This window comes from Oryctolagus cuniculus, chromosome 3 (genome assembly GCF_051225735.1).
Source record: "Oryctolagus cuniculus isolate XC-2025 breed Fujian yellow rabbit chromosome 3, ASM5122573v1, whole genome shotgun sequence".
In the NCBI taxonomy this organism is placed as follows: Eukaryota; Metazoa; Chordata; class Mammalia; order Lagomorpha; family Leporidae; genus Oryctolagus; species Oryctolagus cuniculus.
Window position 1 is genome coordinate 101324302 of NC_142869.1, and position 26567 is coordinate 101350868.

Here is a 26567-nt window from a genome sequence, read left to right on the forward strand (position 1 = left end):
AATTGGCCTAGTGCCAGCAGTTGTGGCCATTTGGGGAGTGAACCAGTGGCTACAAGATCTTTCTGTGTCTCTATGTCTCTGTAACTCTGCCTTTCAAATAAATAAAGCTTTTTTTTTAAAAAAAAAAAGAAATATGTAAAGAGCCATTAGAAAAGAAAAAGAAATCAAAGGGATACAAATTGGAAAGGTGGAAACCAAACTATCCATACTTGCAGATTCATGATTTTATCTATAAGGGATCCAAAAGACTCCATAAGAGACAATTGGAATTCATAAAATGATTTCGTAAAGTGGTAGGATATAAAATTAACACAAAAAAATTAATAGCCTTTGTATACACAGAGAATGCCATGGCTGAGAAAAAAACTTATAAGCTCAATCCCAATCACAATGGCTACAAAAAAAAATAAATAAAATAAAATAACTGAATAAATTTAAACAAGGAGGTCAAAGATCTCTACGATGAAGGTTGCAAAAGCGTTAAAGAAAGAAATAGAAGACTCTTAAAAATGGAAAAATCTTCCATGTTCATGAATTGGGAGATTCAATATCATCAAAAGGTCCGTACTACTGAAAGCAATTTACGTATTCAATGTGATCCCAATCAAGATGCCAAGGACATTCATCGCAGATCTAGAAAATAACAATTCTAAAATTCATATGGAACCACAAGAGACCCCAAATATCTAAAGCAGTCTTATACATTTTGTACTTGGAAATTTTCAGAATGAAACTCGGGAACAAAAATAGAGGTATTTTTCTTTTCCCATTCTTACTGGCATCCTCAGAAATTTGTCATTTCACATGAGAACTTGTTAATAATCAATTGACTCATCCCTGAACACTCTATATGTCATTCTGAACTTTCCTTCATGTTCCCACCAGGCATACCTTTCATTGCAAAGGTTTCGTGGTAGTACCCCATTTTCTTTGGTTTAGAGTGCTGTTTTTCACTACAATAAAAGCTTTATGTATAATTTATTGGTTCATTTATTTATTACTCAATAAAAGAAATTACTGAGTTCCCAATCCTTGATTGATCTATCTTTGAAATATTCTGTTCTTTGCTATTGTACTTCTGGAGAAAGAAATCAAACAAATGTAGAAACACACTTTTATTTTCAAACTTCAAAGCCTCCTAAGAACTATTTCAGTGTTTCCTGACTCAGCTGTCATTTGTGTGCTCCACAAAGACTATTTCTAACGTTTTTGTTCCTTGTAAACCCCTGACTGTGCTATCTTCTCCTTAGTTCTGAGACTATGACCTCATTTATTCTTTCCAAGAAAAAATAGAAGCCATAGAGTGAGTACTCTCACAATATAGTGATATCTAAAACAATAAATGTACCTTCAATCATATCATATCTATATTTCCTTCCTTTTGTTGTGAATAATCCCTTTCTTATGTGTGTATATATATATATATATTAAAATTTATATAAAGGGAACAAATTTATGTATTTCATATATACGATTTTAAGAGCAGGATACTCCCCACTCTTCTCCCTCTCCCCACCTGTACCCTCCTTATTCTTCTTTTTCTTTTAGCTTTCACAATGACATACTTTCAATTAACTTCATACTCAGAAGCCTAACCCTCCACCAAAGCAAGAATTCAACAAGCAGCTGGTAGAAAAGCCACTGTTCCCTGAGATTTTTGACAGGGCTATAAACAATGATCAAATCTCAAAATGTTAATTTCATTCCTAGAGTACTCTACATTATTAGTTACCACAAACCAGGGAAAACATATGATACTTCTCATTTTAGGACTGGCTTATTTCACTGAGAATAATGGTCTCTAGCTGAATCCATTTTGTTGCAAAAGACAAGATTTCAATTTTTTTAATCATTCCTTTGTTAAACAGTGTCTTCCTTCACCTACTTCTGCCATCCTCAAGGACTTTGTTCTGTTTCCATTCTCGTTTCTCCTAGATGTCAAGTGGTTCCTATTACTTTTAGTTTAATTCCTAAATTCCTTAATGTAGTTTTTGAACTTCTCTAGGCTTTTCTTTCCTTCCTTATGATCTGTATTTTTGTCAGGCCACATTTCTCTTAGTTCCCTGATTATGCATGTTGTTTCTAAATTGAAACTCCCCTTTCATGTTACTCCTCTTTTTAGAATACGCCTTGTCCCACTCAGCTGGGTAATTTTCTACTTAGCATGTTTTGGTCTCAATTTAGATGTAATTTGCTTCAGGACATCTTCCAAAGCATCTCTCATGTTTTTTCCCACTGAATCTTGTATTTCCCCTATCATAAAAAATTCCATTGGATGTTATAATTATTTATTTGTCTTTTGCTCTTGAGTCTGCAAATTCCATTAGTATGGATATGTTATACAAAAGCTGTAATAATTGATTACCAGATGGTTTAAGAAGCCATGCACCATGCTTGGCATCCAGATCAGATGAGAGGAAAATGCTCTACACTAGGGGACTTTATAGTCTACTGGAAGAAACAGAGCATCTTAAAGCAATGGGGAATTTGGATGTTTATAACATTACTCACAGACCATACAAAATTATCAACTTAAAAATTAGCCTGCTATAGATTTACTAAATTTTGGGTTCCACCTGTGGTTTGCTTGGCAGGACTAGGCCAAATGGTTTTTTTGGGCCTTATACGTTCTGCAGGCCGAGATTTTCCCCACCCCAATGGTAATCTTAACACATTGAATACAGATTGCCAAAATTTATGATGGTACAACTGACTCTTTTTATTATTTTGTAGTGATGCAAAAGCAATGCTCATTCCATAAAATATCTTTTTATTATTATTATTATTTATTTATTTGACAGAGTTAGATATTGAGATAGAGAGAGAGACAGAGAGAAAGGTCTTCCTTCTGTTGGTTCACCCCCCAAATGGTCACTATGGCCGGAGCTATGCCTATCCGAAGCCAGAAGCCAGGTGCTTCCTCCTGATCTCTCATGCAGGTGCAGGGGTCCAAGCACTTGGGCCATCCTTCCCACTGCCCTCTGGGGCCACAGCAGAGAGCTAGACTGGAAGAAGAGTAACCGGGACTAGAACCCAGCGCCTGTATGGGATGCCAGCACCACAGGTGGAGGATTAACCAAGTGAGCCATGGCATCGACCCCTCAATAAAATATCTAAATTTCCTTCCAAGGCTGCTGATGTGTCTTACTATACTCTCCTCTGATGCTGAACAGAAACATTGAGCTCCTGATCAAGAGGACAAATAATTCCCTTTCTTTAGTGTACTATGTTGCTAAGTTGTCATGTTCTGTAGGCTAGTTATAGCAAGTAAATATTTGACTTTTGGTGTTTTCAGCTAGAGAATGGATTTGTCCAAATACACAGCTATAATATATTGTTATCGGCCCCGCTTTCGTTTCGACTCTGCATGCAACCACTTATGTTACTTACATCATTGCACCCATTAGACATTTCTACTGATTATTATATGATCTCCTCATTCCTTTTCTTTGTATTTTTTTCACATATCTGAATATGTCCAACACCTATGGGCACATCAACAATCATAAATAACATTAATGAAATGTAATCAAGCTACTCTGATGATACTCTATGATACTCTACTCTACTCTATGGTATTATTTTCCTTCCCCTGAACTTCAATTCTAGTATAACTTCCCACTTGAAAATTATTCATGAAGGTGTGGCTAATTATTTATATGTATGTATGATTATGTCCCCTTTCAGACTAAGTGCTTCTGGAAGACAGAGATATTACTTAACTTACAGATAGATGAAATGCTCTGAAAGATGCAGCAAGGAGTAGGAAAGTATCTTGGATCAACATCTCATAAAAACTGACTTTTTGAAAATTATGACCTAATATTTCAGTCCTGCATATTTCTATATGCTTAATAACTTTGAATGCGTTACCTATTCTCCATATTTTCTCTACAACACGTAGATGCATTTATCCTAAATAGTTGAAGTACAGTATTTTGTTTATTCTGTTAACTACTTTTACATGTACCCAAAGTGCTATCATATACATCTATATCTTTCTTCCAATAATCCTGTGAAGTAGGTACAACTGGTATTTCCATTGCCTTTGAAAGCCATGAGGTCCGAAATAACTTCAGATATTAAAGCAAAAGATAATCAAACTATTAAGTAGAAGTTGTAAGTCAGTCTTAATTCTTACTTTAACAACTTAACCACTGGCATGTTCTCGTAATAAAGATTACAGTTAGCTCTCCTGATGTTTACACATCACGTTGTGATGAGCAGGTTTCATTCCATAACTCCATTGACTGAAGAAAAGTGTGTATCTAATATCATATACCTTAAAAAATGAATCCTAGAAAGGTAATGAACATTATCTTCAGAAATGTAGTTGTAACATAAGAATGAGATGTGCTTGGCATTTTGCCAATATTGTCTTAATTTTTCTTCATAAAAGATTTATGACATTATTATATTCTAATGATAAGTCACATTACTGATGAGAAACTTGAGACTTAGAAAGATCCAATGACCTCTCCAGGGTGATTCGCATGGCTACTAACTAACAGACTGCATGTGTGAATCAATGTGTCATCAAGATTGCTTTTAATTGTTTTGCATTACTGCCTTGTTAACTCCTATTTTTTGGTTCTTCTTATTCTTTTTTGGTATTTCTTTGTCATTGTGGTCAACTGCAGAATGTGAATGTGCTCAAAACACTGACAAGTGAATTTACTGGTTGGGTTCTAGATAGCTGGTTTTTCTTATAAAATGTCTAATAAATAATGTTGACCTTATCTTTATATTTTTCAAAACCTGCCTAAAATATTGTTTCATCAATTACAAAGGGATTTTATAAACAAAAAATACAAACTTCAGGAGCCGGCTTTGTGGCATAGTAGGCTAAACTTCCTCCTGCGGTGCTGGGATCCCAAATGAGCACTGGTTCAGTTCATGTCCCAGCTGTTCCGCTTCTGATTCAGCTCCCTGCTATGGCCTGGGGATGCGGTAGAAGATGGCCCAAGTTCTCGAGGCCCTGCACCCGTGTGGGAGACTGGGAAGAAGCACCTGGCTCCTGGCTTCAGATGGGCACAGCTCCGGCCATTGCAGCCATTTGGGGAGTGAATTAGTGAATGCAAAACCTTTGTCTCTCCCTTTCTCTGTCTGCCACTCTACCTCACAAATAAATAAATAAAATCTTTTAAAAATACAAACTTAATTTAGAAGATTCATTTATATGTTTGAAAGGCTGAATTACAAATAGAAGGAGAAACACACACACACACAGAGGGAGAGAGTGGGAGAGAGGGAGAGAGAGGGAAAGAGAGGGAGAGAGAGGGAGACAGAGAGAGAGAGAGAAGAGAATTGTGAGAGAGAATCTTCCATTCCCTGGTTCACTCCCTAAATGGCCACAACGGCCAGGGCTGGCCCAGGCTGAAGCCAGGAGTGTCGTCCAGGTCTCCCACGTTAGTGCAGGGGCCCAAGAAGTTGTGCCACCTTCTGCTTTCCTAGATGCATTAGCAGGGATCTGGATTGGAAATGAATCTGCCAGAACTTGAACTGGAGCCCATATGGAGTGCCAGCACCCCAGGCAGTGGTTTAACCCACCATGCCAAACACCAACCCGTTCAACTTTTAATTCTTCAATGAGTATATGCCTTCAAGTATATGACTTTTTAGTAGTTCAAATTGCTTTGTAATTAGTGATTGGCATGTTTCCCTTGAACTCTGTTATCCTTTTCCCTATGTGTCCTTTGCAACTCTTAACTCAGGATCTGCAGGCTCCTTTTTGCAAATTCTGTGTTCTATAATTTGGACAGAATTATGTGCCCAGGTGGGATAACTAAAATCATTACATTTCTGTCACATTCTTTCTCATATAATAGGTGAAAATAATAAAAGACATACTAATGTAAGATAAAAGCCAGCTGTATTATTTCAACTTAGTGACTGAATTCTATCAATCAAAGTACCCTTTGCTGTCAGAGAAGAAAACAAGAAGGTTCTGTATGGATGAAAATAAGGCTTTGGGTAAACTAAAGTGAAAAAAATTTAATCTATAAAAGAAATATACTTCTAAGATTAAGGAATATGAACTAGAAAAAGCAAACAGCGTTTGATAAGACCTGTCTAGACATTGGTATCTTGAGTATGAATATTGAATAATAAAATTGAAATGAATAACATTATGATAAGATCAGGTAAATTCATGAAAACATAAATCAGCAAGAGAACAAAAATGCTTTGCACTGTCATTTTAAGTATTAAAACAAATATGGGCTGGGCCTCTGTTTGGCTAACTCTCTACTCAGCTGCTCACTTTATAGTGCCTGCAATGAAGATCACTGCCTATTTTTTGTCTGGTTTATTGTAGACTTTAGGAACTACTCATATCACTTTGTTTTCTTAATAAAATTCATATTGTTAGAAAGTTCAATATTATTATATAAAAATTTAAGGACATAAGAAAAAACCATAGAATTTACCAGAGTATTCTGAGTGAATCAGTTAACATTTTTGATTTCAAAGACTTAAGCCTGTATTAAGCATTCTCCACCCTAAATAGAATTATAATGGAAAACAGTTTATTTATTTATGTTTCATTTCTTCTCTGCCTTTTGTTTCCTTATTTAGCTTTTAACATACCCTCCTTGGTGTGTTAGATGATGATTTCAGAAAGAAATATTAAGAATATAAAAAGGCATAATAAAACTATAATGGGTGAGAGAATTCTAATCCCCACCCCACATAGGCTTTCTTACACATTTACAAGAAATCAAATACCTGGCCTTGGAAGCTGGAAGGTTTGCCCTTGTTCCTGCACCTTGCTGCCTCTGGGGACTGCATGGTCACTTTGGCAAAAGGCAATGCACATTGGAGTCATGCTCTTGGAACCCATATGTTCTCCCTGATCGGTGACAACTAACTGAGCACCAAAGGGGAAACCTGTTGAAGTGAAATGAACACTATGAGAAACAGTGACTAGATCAGCTCTTGTACTGACTGTTGATGTACAATGTAATACTTTATCCATTTTAGTATTTATTCTTTATTTTGTTCTAGTACTATTGGTTGAACTCTGTGATTAACACACAATTATTCTTAGGTGTTTAAATTTTAACTGAAAAGTGATCCCTGTTAAATATAAGAGTGGGAATAAGAGAGGGAGGAGATGTACAATTTGGGACATGCTCAATCGGACTTGCCCCAAATGGCGGAGTTAGAATCATGCCAGGGGATCCCAATACAATCCCATCAAGGTGGCATGTACCAATGCCATCTCACTAGTCCAAGTGATCAATTTCAGTTCACAATTGATCACACCGATAGGTCTAAGAGTCAAAGAGATCTCACAAACAAGACTAGTGTCTGCTAATACTAGCTGATAGAATCAAAAAGGGAGAGAACGATCCATCATGGGAAGCGGAATACACAGTAGACTCATAGAATGGCAGATGTCCTAAATAGCACTGTGGCCTCAGAATCAGCCCTTGGGGCATTCGGATATGGCTGAAGAGCCCATGAGAGTATTTTAGGCATGGAAAGCCAAGACACCCTGGAAAAAAAAAAAAAAAAAAAAAAAGAAGACCTAAATGGAAGATCTCTGCGAGTGAGATCCCAGTGGAAAGAATGGGGCCATCAAAGAAGGAGGTACCTTTCTCTGAAGGGAGGAGTGAACTTCCACTTTGACTATGACCCTGTCGGAATAAGATTGAAGTCGGCGAACTCAAAAGGCTTCCATAGCCTTGGCAACTTACTGATGCCATAAACAAGAGTGTCAAATTGTTAAGTCAACAACAGGAGTCACTGTGTACTTACTTCTCATGTGGGATCTGTCCTTAATGTGTTGTCCAAAGTGAAGTAATGCTATAACTAGTAGTGAAATAGTATTTTATATTTTGTGTTTCTTTGTGGGTGCAAACTGATGAAATCTTTACTTAATATATACTGAATTGATCTTCTGTATATAAAGAGAATTGAAAATGAATCTTGATGTGAATGGAATGGGAGAGGGAGCGGGAGATGGGAGGGGTGTGAGTGGGAGGGAAATTATGGGGGGGGAGCCATTGTAATTCATTAACTGTACTTTGAAATTTTATATTTACTAAATAAAAAAAATTTGCAAAAAGTGTTGCAAGTTGTTCAAAGATGTTTTGGATTTCCCATATCTCTTTCAAAAATTCTAACAGTGACCACAATTTTGGTTTTCCTTCCCTAAAAAGGATTTGTGCTTGCTGGCTTGGATTTTTGCTGTTTATCTGTTTGCTAACAGTGGACAAGACACTGGTCTCAAAGTCCATAGATTGCATCCACGTAGGAAAATTGGACTTTTCATGGAAACAAACCTCCCAGGAATATGATGTCTAAATTGTCTTGAAGCATTAACTGTATTTTCACCCTAAATATTTTTTAAGGAATTTGTTAATACATTAGGTTCTTGAGGTCACAGTAAATGGATTATACTTGCTAAAAGACAATTCTCATCAGTTCTCATGTTAATGGGAACTTAATACAAACAGAACAGATTCAAATTAGTCCACAGACACAATTCTAAGAATATGATGAGAGCCGGCATTGTGGCGTACCAGGTTAAGTCCCTGACCCAGCCTAGGCTATTGTGGCCATTTGAGGAATGAATCAGTGGATGGAGAAAGTCTGTCACCTTCTTTAACTCTGACTTTCAAATAAATACATGAATCTTTTTTTTTAAAAAAAGAATGTAATGATACTTCCTTCTTCTGTCCCTCCCACTTTTCCTCCCTTTCTCTTTCTTCTTTTCTTTCTTTCAAAATCTATTTTATTGTTCCCTTTCAAAAATTAGTACTACTCGAATTGTGTTACTTACATCATCAACATGAACATCACCTGGGAGCTTATTAGAAATATAGAAATTCAGGCACCATCTCAGACTTCCTGAATCACAATTTACAGTTTAAGAGGTCTCTTAGGTGGTTTTCTCCATATCAAGTTAACTCCTGATAAATGAGATTTCAACTTGTGTTGCTTCCTTGAATTAATTTTCGATGATATCCCTGACTGGGATGCCCTTATTAATTCTCTCATGCACTGAGTTCCTCTTATCCATGGCTCATACAATTATAATTTTAATTTATTTTTCTATTGTTTGATTGTATCCTTGTTAAACTATCAGCACCAGGATGAAACACTGTCTGCTTTTGTTGAGCATCGTCTCCATGGCACAATATATATTATACTACATAATCAATAAGTATTTAATGAATGTGTGAATTAAGAAGTGTACCTGACAGTTTACCCTGTAGTAGTATAAATCATTTTGTTAACCTTATTTTAATTTTAAAAAATTTTCGAGTTTTCAACTTGTTAACATTGTAATTATTATAAACACTGAACACTTACAAAATTACTAATGTTAGAAGAACATTGCACTGATAGTTAAAGTTACACATAAATACATTATAATCTTTATGATTCAGGGGTTTACAATCCATGGAATGTCAAGACTTTCACATGAGAAAACAAAAACAATAACTCAGAGCTTTCCTATGTTAAGAGACAAAGTCATTAATCATATCTGCATTGAGATGTCGGTCTCTTTTTATTTTTCAGGTGTATGCACAACAAATTGAAGTAAGTTAGAAATGCACTTTCGTTTTCTAAATATTTACTGACATTTCCATGTGTTAGACACTGCTAAGACACTGGGACTATCAAACAGGTCCGGTATCTAGCCTTGTAATGTTTTCATTCAATTATTTTCTAAACTGCAATATGCCAAGGAAACCAGTTTTTATTACACTAAGGACAGATTAATTGTTCTTGAGGGCAATCAACTCTTTGAATATTCAGTTGTTTAGTATCAACCATTTGGTAATATTCCAAGTAGCAAAACATCCATTGGTGAAAGGGGATTTAGTTTGAAACTTAGCATGAGGGTAATCTTAACTTACATAATGGATTTCTAATATTCTCTCCCCTGACTATGTCTTGATTTCCCCAAATACACAAAACATTATAAAATTATGTGCATAATCAATATTTTAAATATTTAATCTTATTTTTGACTTGATCCCTATTAATATGCATTGTATAAGACATCTGTCATCCAGAGAATTATTTAAGTAAAGTGTTTTTGTTTATAAAATCAGAGATGTTTGGAAGTTTATAGAATAGTAATTTAAATAAATTAACCAAGCCCATGAATCACTCACCTGTGAACTAACTGAAAGAAATTTTGCGTAGGTACATTCCTTCCCTCAAAGAGAACTCAACTATTTCCTTCCGTCTACACTCTCAGGCTGCAAGTTCTGCATAGTGACAGAAAAATCAAGATTAATCAATGCAACTTAATATAGACCTAAGTACTGGAGAAGGATAGTAGCAAGGGGCAAGAAGTAAACTTCTTAGGAAATGATGCCCACTTAGCCTTCACTACCTATCTTGTCCCAGGAAAATCAGTTCAAGCAAAAGTTGGTTTTCTCCAGTTGACTGTGTGAAACAATATAGCTAGGCTTCATGTTATGGTAAACTGCTATTTGAAAAGTAGACCTCATGACTTTGCCTCTTCTAGGCAGGTCATGCCCTAGAAAAGATAAAAGCATGCAAAGGGAGAAGGAGATCACTTTCACACTTTTAGGTATAACAGTAACACTAATCTTCTTGGAGTAGTCTTCGGTAATAGACCCTGCTTTGATTATTTAGCAACATGTGAAATGAATAGGCCATTAATTGATTAATTAATTTTAAAATTTATGTTATCTGGCAAATGAAATCCAAAGCCATTTTCCCTAGCTGATCTACAAAATGCTTCAAAAAGTTCATGGAAAACTCATTTAAACCTACACATAGACTTCAAACATTTTTGTAGCAAAATACCTTGTCTTGTAATACCATTTTTCCATGGGCTTTCTGCAGTTCACTTGTCCCTATGCCAAGATGTTAAAAGGAGTTTCTTGTAGGTACTGACCAAGTCCTTTTTTCCTTTCTAAAGGCTCCTCTTGCTGCTGCTCATACAGAGTTCTGAGTTCCAGCCAATTTTTCCAAAAGATTTAACATCCTTCTTTTGGAAAGCTTCATTATATCTCTACTTCTACCTTTGTAGAGTACATATGATGAGCGTAAAAAATGGAAATTGGGGACAATTAAGATTTTTATGAGGTTGCTCGCATGCTCAGAGTAAATTTTCTTGCGGAAATAATTTTTCTTACTGAAGTACTTTCTTTCATTGAGAAGATAATCTTGAGCACTTATATTTATTAAAATAATAATTTCTCTTCTTTAGGAGAAATATGGATTTTATTCTTATATATATCCTTGAAATATCCCATAAGGTTATTACTTTTTGTTCCGAGGATTCCTGCAGCTTTATTTAGTTTGCCTTTAAATATGCAAATATATGTAATCTGCCCCTGTGGGTAGCACTTATGGTTAAAATACTAATCTCTTAGTTGTCATTCTTTTTGGTTTTTTTACATTTCTTTCTCTCAGCACCACTTCTAAGTAATAATTGGATTGTGTGATCTTCTCTTTGAGTGGGGACATTCACCTTACATTTCCTTCCCTGTGTATTACAGGCTGGTCTTTCTTAATAAGACTTTAAAAACAGAAAAACCATGAATATATCCCACCATTAATATACTTCCTGATGGTGTAATCTATTATCTTTTATTCCCTAAAGTTAAATTTCTAAGTGTGGTTTTGTAGTCTGGCTAATCACAGCCTAGAGCTATATTAAAAATTGTTGTCTCAACAGTATTCACAATTATATTGAGGCAAGAAAAAGATAAAAGGATTAAAATATCCTTGGAGTACAAGAAATAAAAGTGACTAAAATAATCTTCACAAAAAAATAAATTATTGGATATGTTTATTTCATGAAATCCCTCAGAAAGAATCTAAAATTTTCATTGGTTATATGAGGGTCATTTAAAAAGTTCATGGAAAAAAATAGTTAAAACAAGTTTATTGGAGTGCAAAATCCATGCCTACTTTTAACCATAATACATATATTTCATGACCTTTTTGTTTTGTTTATAAAGATGTATTTATTTATTTGAAAGTCAGAGTTACACAGAGAGAGAAGAGACAGAGAAAGAGAGAGAGAGAGTTCTTCCATCTGATGGTTCCCTCCCAGCTGGCCGGAAGGCTGGAGCTGTGCTGATCCAAAGCCAGGAGCCAGGAGTTTCTTCCTGGTCTCCCACACCGGTGCAGGGGCCCAAGGACTTGAGCCATCTTCTGCTTTCCCAAGCCATAGCAGAGAGCTGAATCAGAGGTGGAGCAGCCGGGACTAGGACAGGCGCCCATATGGGATGCTGTTGCTTCAGGCCAGGGCTTTCACCCACTGAGCCACAGCGCCAGGCGCTCATAACCTTTTTGAAAACCCCCTAATATACATGGATTTCAAAATATTTTGTGCTCCATAAACTTTTTTTTTTTTTGACAGGCAGAGTGGACAGTGAGAGAGAGAGACAGAGAGAGAAAGGTCTTCCTTTTTTGCCATTGGTTCACCCTCCAATGGCCTCTGCGGCCGGCGTGCTGCGGCCAGCGCACCGCGCTGATCCCATGGCAGGAGCCAGGTGCTTATCCTGGTCTCCCATGGGGTGCAGGGCCTAAGCACTTGGGCCATCCTCCACTGCACTCCCTGGCCACAGCAGAGAGCTGGCCTGGAAGAGGGGCAACCGGGACAGAATCCGGCGCCCCAACCAGGACTAGAACCCGGGGTGCCGGCGCTGCAAGGTGGAAGATTAGCCTAGTGAGCCGCGGCGCCGGCCTCAATAAACTTTTTATAATTCCATTTTCCTGTGAACATTTTGAAATAACTTTATATGTGAAGACCTCATAGAAATGCCAGGTGCTTCATATCTTTTATTAATAATTTTTTATTTGAAAGGCAGAGAGATAGAAAATATACACACAAACTCAGAGATAGAAAGAAAGAGGAGAGAGAGATCTCACATTGGCTAGTTCACTCTGCAAATGCTGGCAGCTAATATTGGGCCAGGAGAAGCCATATGTAGGAAGTCAATCCAAGTCTCTCACCTGGGTGAGAGGGACTGGATTTCTTGAGCCCTCTCAGGTGCACATTGCCAGACCTTGGAATCGGAAACTGAACTAGACTTATAAGTCAGACATTCCAGTCTGAGATAGAGGCATCATCACCATCTTAACTGCTGTGCCAGACACCTGCCCCTGAACAATCACTTTTGATGTTAAAATAATAGTATAGGTATAAGGCTTACAAGTCCAATAGTTTTATACCGCCCCATGCTGCTCCCCAAGGACACTCCACTTTTAGCTCTTTTTTTTTTTTACTGTTTTTTAATCTGTATATTTGAAAAAAGTCTGTTTATCATATTTTGATATTTCATATTTATGTTCTAACAACTAGCTTCAGACTAGAAACTGACAATCTTGCTTACATAGAAGAGGGCTTTACCCATCACATACATTGTTCCCCTATCATTCTATCAGTTATTATTTATATCACTACTTAATTGTCATCATCACATTGTACATTTTCTTTAGAACAAAACCAGGTAGCATTCTATGAGTCATTTTTTCCCATTGTTCTGTGTTTGATTCTCAGTGACATAACTTCTAAAATGTGATATAGGCCGGCGCTGCGGCTCAATAGGCTAATCCTTCGCCTGCAGTGCCGGCACTTCAGGTTCTAGCCCCGGTCAAGGCGCCGGATTCTGTCCCGGTTGCCCCTCTTCCAGGCCAGCTCTCTGCTGTGGCCAGGGAGTGCAGTGGAGGATGGCCCAAGTGCTTGGGCCCTGCGCCCCCATGGGAGACCAGGAGGAAGCACCTGGCTCCTGGCTTCAGATCAGTGCAGTGCGCCGGCCACAGCGCGCCAGCCGCGGCGGCCATTGGAGGGTGAATCAACGGCAAAGGAAGACCTTTCTTTCTCTCTCTCTCTCACCGTCCACTCTGCCTGTCAAAAAAAAAAAAAAAAAAAAAAATTAAAGTGTGATATAAAATGGGAATGTCTCACAGCATTGGTGTTGGGTACTCTCAGTTTTTAAAAACACTGCTATCAGAGTTTAGTCTTAGTTAATAAACTTCAAAGTGTATTTCCTGGTGATGGTGAAATAGAAAACTGCATGAAAATCAGGGGTGTAAAGTGATAATAAGTGAGAGGATAAGAAACAGAGTACAGAAAACTCTGCTCTCGCTCGCGCTCTCTTGCTGTCTCTCTCTTGCTCTTACTGACTCAGAAGTGAGGCAGATTACTTAGATTCAGGCTCTGTTGATGGGAACTTATTCTATGGCTCTACCCAGGAAAGAAGAAAGGAAAGACATAGCCTATCTGGCAAGATAGCTACTTCTCAGAAACAAGTCTGCAGTATACAGGGGCGAGAACACTAATTTTTGAACTGTGTTTACCGTACAAACTAAATATATGTCAGTAGTGAATTTTATTAACCAAATTACTCATAATCTGTAAAATAGAATATTTATGCAACAGTTCTAAAGGATGGCAAGATCTGTATGTGTTGAGCACACACACACACACACACACACACGTATGCACACACAGAGATTTAAGCCACAGAATATTTTCTCAGGTAACATAACTGGTTGAAAATTTCTACTTCATCGTATAATAACTGAATTATGGGGAATTTTGCCTTTCCTCCTTGAGAGTGTTGTAAATAATTATGATATATGCATATTGAAAATGAAAGTTACAAAGTAACAGTGTTGTCATGCCTATTAAGATTTTTAAAGTGATTTCTTGATAGTTTTGATATTAAAAAAAACAATTGCTATGTAAACATTTAGATAATTTACAATGAAACAATTTTCTTTCATTGTTTCTTATTTGTATTCTTTAAACTTCTTTGTCTTACCTTAATGCACTGGCTAGGATCCCCCGGTATATTAGTGGATGTGAATAACAAAATAAGTTATCTAGCTCCTGCTATGTCATGTTCCTGTTTTTGGAGCAAAATAGTTCAATTAGCATGAAGAAATTCTTTTCTATAGCAAAAATGCTGATAATCTATTTATCTAACTATGAGTGTATATCATTTTCTATTAATTTTTTAAAATTTATTAGAAAGGCAGAGTGGCATGCACAGACAGGGAGACACCTTATAAGAGAAAGAGATTTTTCACTTGTTCATGCATTCCCCTAATGCCCTCAATAGCCAGGACTAGGTGAGGCCATAGCCAGGAGCCTGGAATCCCATCAGGGCCTCCCGCATGGTTGTCAGAGCACTTGAGCCATCATCTGCTGCCTCCCAGTTTAGAAGAAGCAGATGAGGAACTTAATCCTTGGCACTCTGATATGGGATGCAAGCTGCAAAGTGGTGGTTGAACATTCTGCAGCACGTTGCCCACATCTAGTAAATGTTTTTTTAGGGATTGGTGCTGTGGTATAGCAGGGTAAGTCACTGCCTGTGGTGCCAGCATCCTGTATGGGTACCAATTCAAGTCACAGATGCTCTACTTCCTAAACAACTACCTACTAATACTCCTGGGAAAGCAGTGAAAGATAGTTCAAGTCCTTGAACCCCTGTCACCCACAATGGAGACTCAGAAAAAGCTCCTGGTTCCTGGCTTCAGCCTGGCCCAGTTCCAGTCATTGCAGCCATTTGGGGAGTGAACCAGTAGATGGAAGCTCTGTCACTCTTCCTTCTCTCTCTCTCTCTCTCTCTCTCTGTATTTCTTTCAAATAAATAATTAAAACATTTTAATTATTTATTGAAATGATTACATATTCCCTCTTTTAGTCTGTAGTTGACTTAAAGGACTTGATTTTCAAGTACTAAACAAGTGTTCTGTATCTATTTTATATGTCATGATAGATTATCTTTTGACATATGGCTGGATTTCAGTTGGTAGTATTTTTAGGAATTTTGCACACATACTCAGAAGCAACATTGTTCTCTAGTTTTTTTTTTACTTAATGAATTTGTGTGTATATTAGGGTAATTGTTACCTCATAACTTAGTTAGAAAATATTTCCTTCGCTTCTCTTTTGTAGAAGAGTTTGTGTCAAACTGGTATATTTTCTGCCCTAAATGGTAGAATCTTCAGCAAAGCCATCTAGGCCTAGAGGGTTTTTTTTTTTTTTTTTTGCAAAATCTTAAATTATAAATCCAATCCATTATTACATGTAAAAATACTCATATCAATTATTTCTTCTTTAAAGACTTTGGTGGCTGGTAGTCTGGCATATTTCCAGAAACCTGACTCTTTTACCTTTTTAAATATATGGAATTAGAATTGTTTGTTATTTTGTCTTATTATCACTATAAACCCTGAAACAAAAAATGATACTTCCTCTTGCTGATATTTAAAATTTGAGTAGTAATTTGAAAAATATAATTTCTCTCATATTTGCTCTATTTAGCTTAATAAGATTATAGGATACAAGTTTAGCATATATCATATTTCTAAATGTAATGAAATTGAAATAACACCATTTGAAATTCCAACAAAACTTTGTAATGCTTACTTAGAAACACAGTAATGCATGTACAAGATCTGTCTGATGGAAACCCACAAAAATTACAAAGCCCAAAATAAATACAGGTATATACACATTTGTGAATTATGTGACTTGATAATATTAGGATGTTAGTTTTCCCCAATCTATAGATTCAACATAATTACAATGAAATTCTTATTTTGAATTTGTAGAAATTGACAAAATTATAAAATTTATATGGAAGTGTAAAAGACTTGGACTATCTAAAATGATCTTGAACAAAAGAAACATGATTCATGCTGCCAGATTTCAATATTCACTCATTAATTGAAATATTATTTAAAGTATAGACATGAGTATTATTCAAATGCAACAGACATTTAATTTTTTTAAGATTTATTTTAATTATTTGAAAGGAAGAGAGAGTTGAAGCAAGAGACAGAGAGACATGTCTTCCATCTGCTGGTTCACTCCCCAGATGGCCACAATGGTTGGGACTCAATCCAGGAGCTGCTTCGGGATTTCCCAGATGGGACCAGGGACTCTAGTAATTGGGCCATCTCCCACTGCTTTTCAAGGAACAGTAGCATGGAGCTGGTTTGGAAGTATAACAACCAGGACTAAAACAAGTGCCTGTATGGGATGCTGGCATCAGAGGCAACAGCTTTACCACTTACACCAAAATACTGTCCCACAATTGCAGTTTTTCACAAAGGTAAATTGATAGAAATGGTTTTTGTCCTGGAACAATTTAACATTTATGTGCAAAGAATCCAAATTCATATATCATACCATATTTAGAAATAAACACAAATGTACCATAAACTTAGAATTATAAAATTTCTAGATGAAAATATAAGCCAAATTTACAGAGGCAGGACTTATATATGACTATAAAAGCATAGTTTGGGAAAGAAAATAGTGCAGTTGAGCTTCATCAACAGAAAATTTTTCTTGAAATTTTGTTGTTCTAAAAACACCAATAAGAAACTGTAAAATGAAACTACAGGTTTTGATAAATTATTCACAAATCACGTATCTCACAACAGACTTTTACCCAAAATGCTTACAGATACAAATGCATGTATGTTACAACCTAAAACATCAATGAGAAAACCCAATAAAAATGAGTAGAAGGTAGAACAGAATCATACATGTTTGCAGATTAACACAAGAAAAAATAGCCAATGTTGTTGGTCAATATAAAATGCAAATTAAAATGGCAATGACGTGATACCATTACATACCCACTCTAGTTCCTAAAATATAAATTGAAAAGCTGATATAGAGATTGCTAGAAAGAAGGAAAAGATGGAAGATTGACATATTGATGGGAAAAGTACAAAAGGACACTCCCGGTTTGGAAAACAGTTGAGTAGTTTCTTAGGAAGTGAGTGAGGTATCCACTTAATATTTAAGCCAGTGATATCAGATTAACTGCAATAAAATGATAGTATATTTATATGAAATTTGTACATACATATTTATAGCAACTTTATTCATAATAATCCTGAATTTTAAAAAATCCAAATGTCTATGACCTGTGATATGGATTAACAAAATAGATATGCTTACACAATGGAATATTACTCTGCCATAAAAAGGGCAGAGCTATTAATAGTAACAGAAATCCAGATGAACATCAAATGTACTGACTAAGTAAAATAAACCAGGCTGAAAATGCTACACACTGCAAATTGTTGTGTTTATATCACATTCTGGAAAAGGCAAAACCATTGAAACAGCAAAGAGGTCAGCACTCACTAAAAAATGGAAGGAGTGAGTGAATTGGGTAAAATACAGAGTTGCATGCTTTTGGATGATGTCACTGTTCTATACCCAGATGATTACACGGATTGTACTATTATTACAGAACTATACATTAAAAAGAGTAAATTTTACTAAATGAAAATTATACCAAAACCCAAATGAAAAAAATAAACATAAAGGAATAGCCTTACATTAATCTTTCTATATGAAAAAATTATGAAAATTTGAGGCCAAGAATTATCCTCACACTAAGGAATCTGACGAAATTCACCATGGTAGTCATAAGCAACATCCTTATCTCTGTTAGTCACCTCACACTGCATTTTACTAGACCAGGAAATTGGCGAGAAAAGATGACTGATGTGACAGAAATTATCGCCATTCTAAATATGTCAAGCATATGTCTTGCTGACAAGTGGGACTGCCTGGCCTGGCAAGTAGCTGCATCAGCTTTTCAATCTCCAAGTACAAAAACGGAGTGAAATGCTTATTTTTTTAATGTGCTACATAAGGAAAGAATAGCTTTTTACTCATTACTATGATTATAGTTATTAGTTAAAAAGCATTTTGTATAAGCCGAGATCAAGGAACAATTTTATTACTAAATTAAGAATGAAACATCATTCACTTTGTAAAATAATGTCTCAGAAAACTTCTGTGTTTGGAAAGCTTCCAAAGCCTTTTTGTATTTCGAAGGATTTTCTAAAAGTTATTGTTTCCTCTCAGGGACAAACATATAACCTGGACACATACAAATAAAATAGCACAGCTGTGTTCTCACTGTTCCACTAAGTCCAATACACAATGTGACTTGTTCAATTATTGGCCATAAAGACAGGAGCATAATGTTATTTACTAAAAACAATTCTGTAGCGACACAGCCAAAATGGCAAACAGGTTTTTTCCAGCTTACAGTATTTATGTAAACAAAACTACTAATGAAAGGAACCTCCTAGTAGTAATAGCTTACAATTGCTGGAATCTGGTTGCCAACTTTTCATCACCTTTCTTTAGTATTTTGTTTTTACACTGAGGTAGTTCAGCATTTTTTTATGTGTTTCCTGAACCATATACTCACATACTTTTGTGGAAATGTGTCATAAATCTCAATAATGTCGTAAAGCAAAATAGTCCCTAAAGATTATGCAGATTAGCATAAACATTTGATGAAAATCACTTTTCTGAACTTAAGTGGCCCATGATTCTGTAGCAAATTAAATATGGATGTGCATTGCTTCAGAACAGTATGTTTTGTAGAAATAAGGACGCCTATATGGAAAAAATTATTTCCTATGGTTATTGTTTCTCTGTCTATTGGAGATTTTGCACTTAGATAAGGAGTTCAAGAATAGGTATATAGATATAGATAAAGGCATAAAGAAATTTTCTTCACAAGATCAAAAGATGACAAACTAGAATTAAATCATGTAGAGCTCAAAAATAGAAATACCTTTCTATTACAAAAAGAAATATAACCCCAAAAGGCTTAAACAGTACATATGTGAATTATTATAAGAACAGTACTGATATTCTGATATACTGACTGAATGTTTGAATTTTAATTGATTCTGATAATAAAAATAGTAATGGTGAAAGAACTATAGGAATATTTTAAGAATATTCATAATTATTATCATTCACTTCATTTAAACCTCTCAGTGACCTCATGGGACATCTTCTGTAGAGATCCAGAGAAACATGTAAGAGAAAGTTTTAAGTCATTTACCCATCACCTTGTGATGCATTTCATAACCCTAACATATCAGAGGCTTCAGACAACAAAAATTCGATTGTTCACCGATATCACAGTCCAGTTGGCACTTCTGTGCTGCCCTGATCTCCTTTCAGTTTTTAGATTTCTACCTTATGGTCCTAGGAGTCTTCTGATAGATCTCAATCAGATGGCTGACAAGTGAAGAGTGAATGGAAGAATGTCAAGATCTTTTAAGGGTCAGGAGTGACACAAACAACAGTTATTCCTACAATACTTTGGCTAGGAGTCAGATATATGGCTACAGCATAACTGGAAGTCAACTGGGAAATACCAACATTCCAAGAAACAGGAATGCGAACATTTATCTGTTCTCAGCCATATTACATAGTCTACAATTACGAAAACTAAGATTGGCTTTAAGGCACATTTACTCCAGAATCCAAGGCTTGGATCTAATACCCTATAACTGCTAAGACAAAAGATAAAAGTTGAAACAGATCTCTGATTTAGTATGAATTATTTTTCTATCATCTTAGACTCCACCTGACTTTATTAATAATAAAAATTAAAACTATGGCTTCTTGAATCTGTTTTAAGTGAAAAATGACTTCGAATTTTGAATGTCTCAATGCTACACACACCACATATTTTTAACTTGCATTTTATTAAACTTTTAAATTGCATTTTATAGAGAAGATGGACATACTTTTTTATAATTCTCCTTTACAACTTACTTGATAAGGGCATGAAAAGATTTCTTTAAAGGGCCAGCACTGTGATATAGTGGGTAAAGCCACCGCCTGCAGTGCCAGTATCCCATATGGGTTTGAGTCCCAGCCACTCCACTTCCGATTCAGCTCTCTGCTGTGGCCTGGGAAGGCAGTAGAAGATGGCCCAAGTCGTTGGGCCCCTGCACCCACATGAGAGACCCAGAGGAGGCTCCTGGCTCCTGGCTTTGGATCAGCATGGCCAATTGGGGAGTGAACCAAGTTGTTGGACCCCTGCACCCACATGAGAGACCCAGAGGAGGCTCTGGCTCCTGGCTTTGGATCAGCACAGCCAATTGGGGAGTGAACCAGCGGATGGAAGACCTCTTTCTCTCTGCCTCTCCTCTCTCTGTGTAACTCTGACTTTCAAATAAATAAGTAATCTTCTTTAAAAAAAGATTTCTTTTACAAAAAAAAGTACATCTGTGTTAGATATATCATCAACTGAATTAAAATTGATCCTTGAAAAAGTAACTTCTTTCCTGTAATCAAATAGACAATTTGGGGCTGGCATTTGGTTCAGTAGTTAAGACATTGCTTAGGATACCTGTATCCCACATTGGATTGGCTTTATTGGAGTCCTGGCTTTGTTTCTGATTCCAGATTCCTGTAAATGTTCATCATCAGCTGCAGAAGGTGATACCTCAAGTAGTTAGGTCCCTGCCACTAACATGAAAGACCTGGACTGATTTCCTAGCTCCTGGCTTTGGTGTGGCCCAACCCTGGCTACTGCAGGCATATGGGAGACAAACAGCAGACTAGAGAATCTTTCTCTTTCTCACTCTCTCCCTCTCTTCTCTATCTTTCCCTTGCCCCTCCCCATTACCAACTCCCTCTCTTTCCCTTTCTCTATCTGCATTTCAAATAAAAAGTAATAAATATTTTAATAGTTTTATGAAAATGCCAAGGAGTAGAGATTGGATTCTATGTTTACATGTTTGTGTTCTCACTTGCATATTTAATTCCTTTAGATACTAGTAGTCTTCCTACTTCAGTTGAAAATCCAAATCAAAGATAATGTTGCATGAGCCAATGACTCTGCTTCATAAAAGGCAGTCTGTGAAAACTAATGATTCAAGTACAAAATTTCTGTTGTACTCAAATAAGCTTTCTAGCAAAATTAATCTGATGCACTGTTAATTATGTACATAGTCATAGTGTTGCATGTAATTAAGCATAAATGCTAAGCAGTTCAAATAGATAACTTTACTATAATTAGTATTGCTTTCACAGTCTAGGAGAATTTTAGTTTTTACATTGTTTGTTCTTCACAGTTCTTCATCATCTGCCTGCAGAAACAGTATTTACCATTTCAGCTAATCTCTTATATTGTTTAATCATCTCTGTATGGTAACTTGGTACATACACAAATCCCTTTACAGGATAAATCCAGTATGTCAAAAGTTATGTTGCCTTTGTCTCTGTCGCTATTTTCAACCACCAGACCCCCACCTGGCACCTCCAACTATGATTGAGGACAATCTTTCAAATTTGTCTTTTCTCCTGTACTCTCCCAATCAATACCCCCTGTATCTATAACTTTTTTCAGCATACACTCTACTCTCTATCCCCCAGATACTTCTACTTCAAGATCGGAAAGAGTTGAAAGATAAGATCAGTAATGCTTGCATTTTCTACTTTAGATTGAGATAATCTAAATGGATTAAATAAAAAAATACATTGATGTCTCTGAGTCAATATGCCTAGATAAGTTAAACCACACCCCTGCCATCATTCTTTGTATGCTATAACTATGTCTAAGTTTTTTCTTCAAGAAAACTGTTCTTTTTCCTTAATCTGTATCAATGCATGGTGCATTTGCTTCTCTTCTCACCACACTACAGTATGCTTTTTAAAGATTTTTACTGATCCTATTAAGAAATCCACAGCATTTTCTAGGTCCTCTCCATTCATATTTTGCAAAGAATTCAACATTGATTGCTCTTCTTGTTTCTATGGACTGTTCTTCCTTTCATTTTGCTAAATTGTCTAGGTTCTCTAGCTACGATTTGATTAATTTAGTTTCTTTGTGGATACCTCTTTTCCTAGTAGATTTTCAAAAGTAGGAGTTCTCTTCTGAGTTTTACTTGTAGTAAAAATATTCTTTTTGAGGGATGATTCTTTACTCTTAGGCTACAATGACCAGCTTCATGCTTGTGACTGCCAGATCTGTGTCTCCTTTCTTCCCTGAGATAGAATGATATTTTCCATTCCCCCTTGGTCATTATGTTGACAGCATTTTTAATTAAATGTAGTAAAAGACAAATAATAATTGTTTTACCCAAATTGCACTAAATTCATTTTATTGTTATTATTAATTCAGTGTCATCCTTTCATTGTGTTTTTGGCCATCATTCCATGCAAATTACACAGGCTTACATTATTCCTTTGCCATTTTCAACCTCTTGGATTGCTTTGTTCCCTTTATTATATTTCATTCGTTCGTTTCTCTACTACTAGGTGTTTTCAAAAAGTAGAAATCAGAATATATAATTTCTGAACTCAGTAACAATGATTCCTATAGCTAAAGAATTTTCTGCTTAATTTATGAATTAATCTTACTTGATTTGACTCCAAACCAACCCAGCCCCATTTCTTACCACATCCAGCATTATAGGTTGTCTGCACAGTGTTATTTATCATTGTCTCCTTGTCTGCATTTCTTGTTTTCCTTCATGTCTTTTCACTTATTTTCTCCTATCGGCCCCTTATCTGAACTGCAGTCTCATAAAATTTTGTTTATTGAAACTCTTATCTTTTAAATCCCTGTTCAAATTCAACTACTTCTACAACTATTACTCAGATGCTTTCTTCCATTTCCAGTTGGGGATGACTCTTTCTAAATCATGCCATTTGCACTTTTATTTGCATTTTTTTATTTTCTACCATGATTTGTAGCCATTGTTTACATTGTTTCTCTTTCTACCTAATTTTAGCTACTTCCATGCTCAGGTTGTAAATTCTTAATTTGTAAAACCATTTTGAATCTGTGGACCCTGGCAGAGGGCTTAGCATTGCTTAGGTGCTCAATAAATATTGAAATAAAGTAACGTAGAAATTGAAGCCTATTTTGGGCTGATTCTACCACAATCAAATAAGATTTGATAACTCTATTACTTAGCTCTAATAGATAAATTACTACCTTTGGGGTTTAGCTTAATTTAATGGACTAGAAATGATGCTGAGTGTGAATCCTAATTCTAAAGTTAAGCTATTTTGTTGATTTATTGATTGAATGCAAAAATTATGGGACACTTTCTTTAACTATGGCACACTACTAAGCCTATAGTGATACACATTAAAAAAGAACATATCATGGTACCAGCCATTCCCAGATTGCATAATGGGCATGAGAAAAGTTACTAGGAACATGGACTTTCTCATTAGACTGAGAAGTCAATTCTGTCTTAGACTTGACTTATTATCTTAGGCAAGTTATCACTACTTGTTTCCTCTTCAATAAAATGCAGATTATGATAATCTCTACATTTTAGACTACTGTGAGCTTTCAAAGAATTGTCATAATTGGCAAACATGACATATAGTAGGGTCATAATTTTTACCTCCACATACTAGTTGAGGGAAACAAAATAGAAATAACTACTATTAGAACAAGGCAAAAAAATAATTTACAAGAATAAGTTATTCCATAGTTTTCATTAATGGTATGGTTTTATAGACCAAATTGATAGTCATTAAGTAATGATTAGTATTTCTATTAGTATATATCTAGTAGTGACCCCATATTCAGGATTACAAATTAGATGTAATTGACTGGTATGTTAATTGGACTGACTTTAAGGAAATTCAAACTGTTTTGGGTACTTTCAGGAAAAATGTATGTGAAATACTGGTGTTTAATGGAGCAGTGAAATCTACAAGTTGAGGTTACAAATGGCTTTTACGTTAGGATACTGGAGTTATGTTCCAATAGAGAAGAAACCTTGAGAATCAGTGGGTTTACAAGAAGCTTGTAGACAAACAGGAGAACCATGGTTTCCCCACCTGGTACATACAAACTTTAGGAAATCAATGAGAAAAGGAAGCATCTCGCAATGGTTGCTGTTAAATAGGAATAACGCCAAGAAGTGATGCCCTGGAAGCAAAGTAATGAATATGCATCAGGATGAAGTAAATATCAACTGTGTCAAATTTTGCTGATAGGTACAATAAGATGAGGACTGAGAAAAGGTCACTGCACTTATCAACATAGAGGTCTTTGAAGGCCCCTGCTTGAGCAGTTTCCATGTAGCGAAGAAATTGAAAACTTGATGGAGGGAGTTTAAGGTATAATCTCAAGGAAAGAAGTAAGTATAGAGGTTTTTTTTTTAAGTTTTTTTTAACAATTTATTTATTTATTGAAATGTAGAATCACAGAGAAGCAGAAGCAGAAGCAGAGAGAGGGAGACAAAGGTCTTCCATCTACTGGTTCAGTCCCCAAATGACCTCAATGGTCAGAGCTGGGCTGATACGAAGCCAGGAGCTTCTTCCAGGTCTCCCACTTTGGTGCAAGGGCCCAAGGACTTAGACCATTTTCTACTGTTTTCTCAGGCTATAGCAGAAAGCTGGATCAGGAGTGGAGCAGCTGGAACTCAAACCGGTGCCCACATGGGATATTGGCACTGCAGATGGCAGTTTTATACACTATGCCACATCTCCAAACCCTTTAAATTTTCTTATAAAGAATAACAGCAGAATGGGCAATAGTGACTAGTGGGGGAATGTTGACCAAGATTTTTATTTTTAAGTTGGAAAAAAATGAGCATATTTGATGCTGAGAATGAGCTAATACAGGAATCAGAGTACCTCTTAAGTGAGAGCTTAGCTGTTATTGTCTACACAGCCTCCATGATAATATGAAAGCAGCAGAGACAATATGTAAATAATTGTATGGCTATGTAGCAATGACAATAACTGATAAAAACAGGCAGGTTGTCTAGTTTGCTAGTACTGACTCACACTATAAGCGGGAGTGATGATTAGTAGAGGGAATGGAACACAGCTGAAGTGATATCTGTGCAGTGAGAAGGAAATGATTTATACATAGTAGGATTTAATGATGAGTTCAACTAAGTTTGAAAATTAAGGGGGACAAGAGTATATACAGTAGGTGGATGTGGACTATCAACTGAAAAATTTCTTTTGACTGCTTTAGTTTTCTCAAAAATCTAGGAAGCAAGATCATCACAAGTGAGTAAACATTAGGGAAGGAGGTTTGGAATATTGAGAAGATAATGAGAAATAAGTTATATACAAGACTTGGGAAATAATTGAGCTATGGAAACACTAGATAATTAAGGTTTTCTTTAAACATCCCGTGTTAGGTATTAAATACTCCAGATGTTCTCTTCCACTTTGAGTTTTTAGTGTATTTCTTTGTTATCTATAGTTTTATTAAGGAAATGCCAGCTAAATGTGTGGCAAATATCAACACATTTTGAATTATTTAAGTTTAATCATCAACACTCTTATTTTTCTCCCTTGGGGAGAGGGGGTGAAACAGTGCTAGTGTAAGCTATTACCACCTGCGTTTTCAGAGTAATAACAGCCGTACACTTTATGTAGATATTCTCTTGTTCAGCAAATCTTATTCTTGCTAGAAATTATTTGTGCAGTGAATATGTGCTTGTCACTTTTTCTCTGTTTCATGCATTTGTCATACTGAATCCTAATTTGCTCTGAGAATTTGGTAACTTTTGCTTCAGTGATGTATTTTCTCTGAAAGAGTTCAACTATAATGAAATATTTTATATCCAGTATTTGCCTAATATTTTTCCACCAATGAAAAATGAATTATTGAAATGAAATATATTCACATTGATTGCTATGAAGGTTACACATGGATTGGTAAATCAAAACAAGTCCTAAAAAGATAGAAAATCAATTGATATGTCAGATATGAAAGTCATAGGTGGTGAAATCAACACTGAGTTGACATTTTTCCTCTTGAAATAAT

General features: G+C 35.9%; 1 protein-coding gene across 4 annotated transcripts in view; it reads left to right on the plus strand.

The window, feature by feature from the left end:
• The window catches only part of LRP1B (LDL receptor related protein 1B), a 2138546-nt gene that overhangs the window by 910117 nt on the left and 1201862 nt on the right, over positions 1–26567 (plus strand). The gene's annotated exons all lie outside the window — the stretch shown is intronic.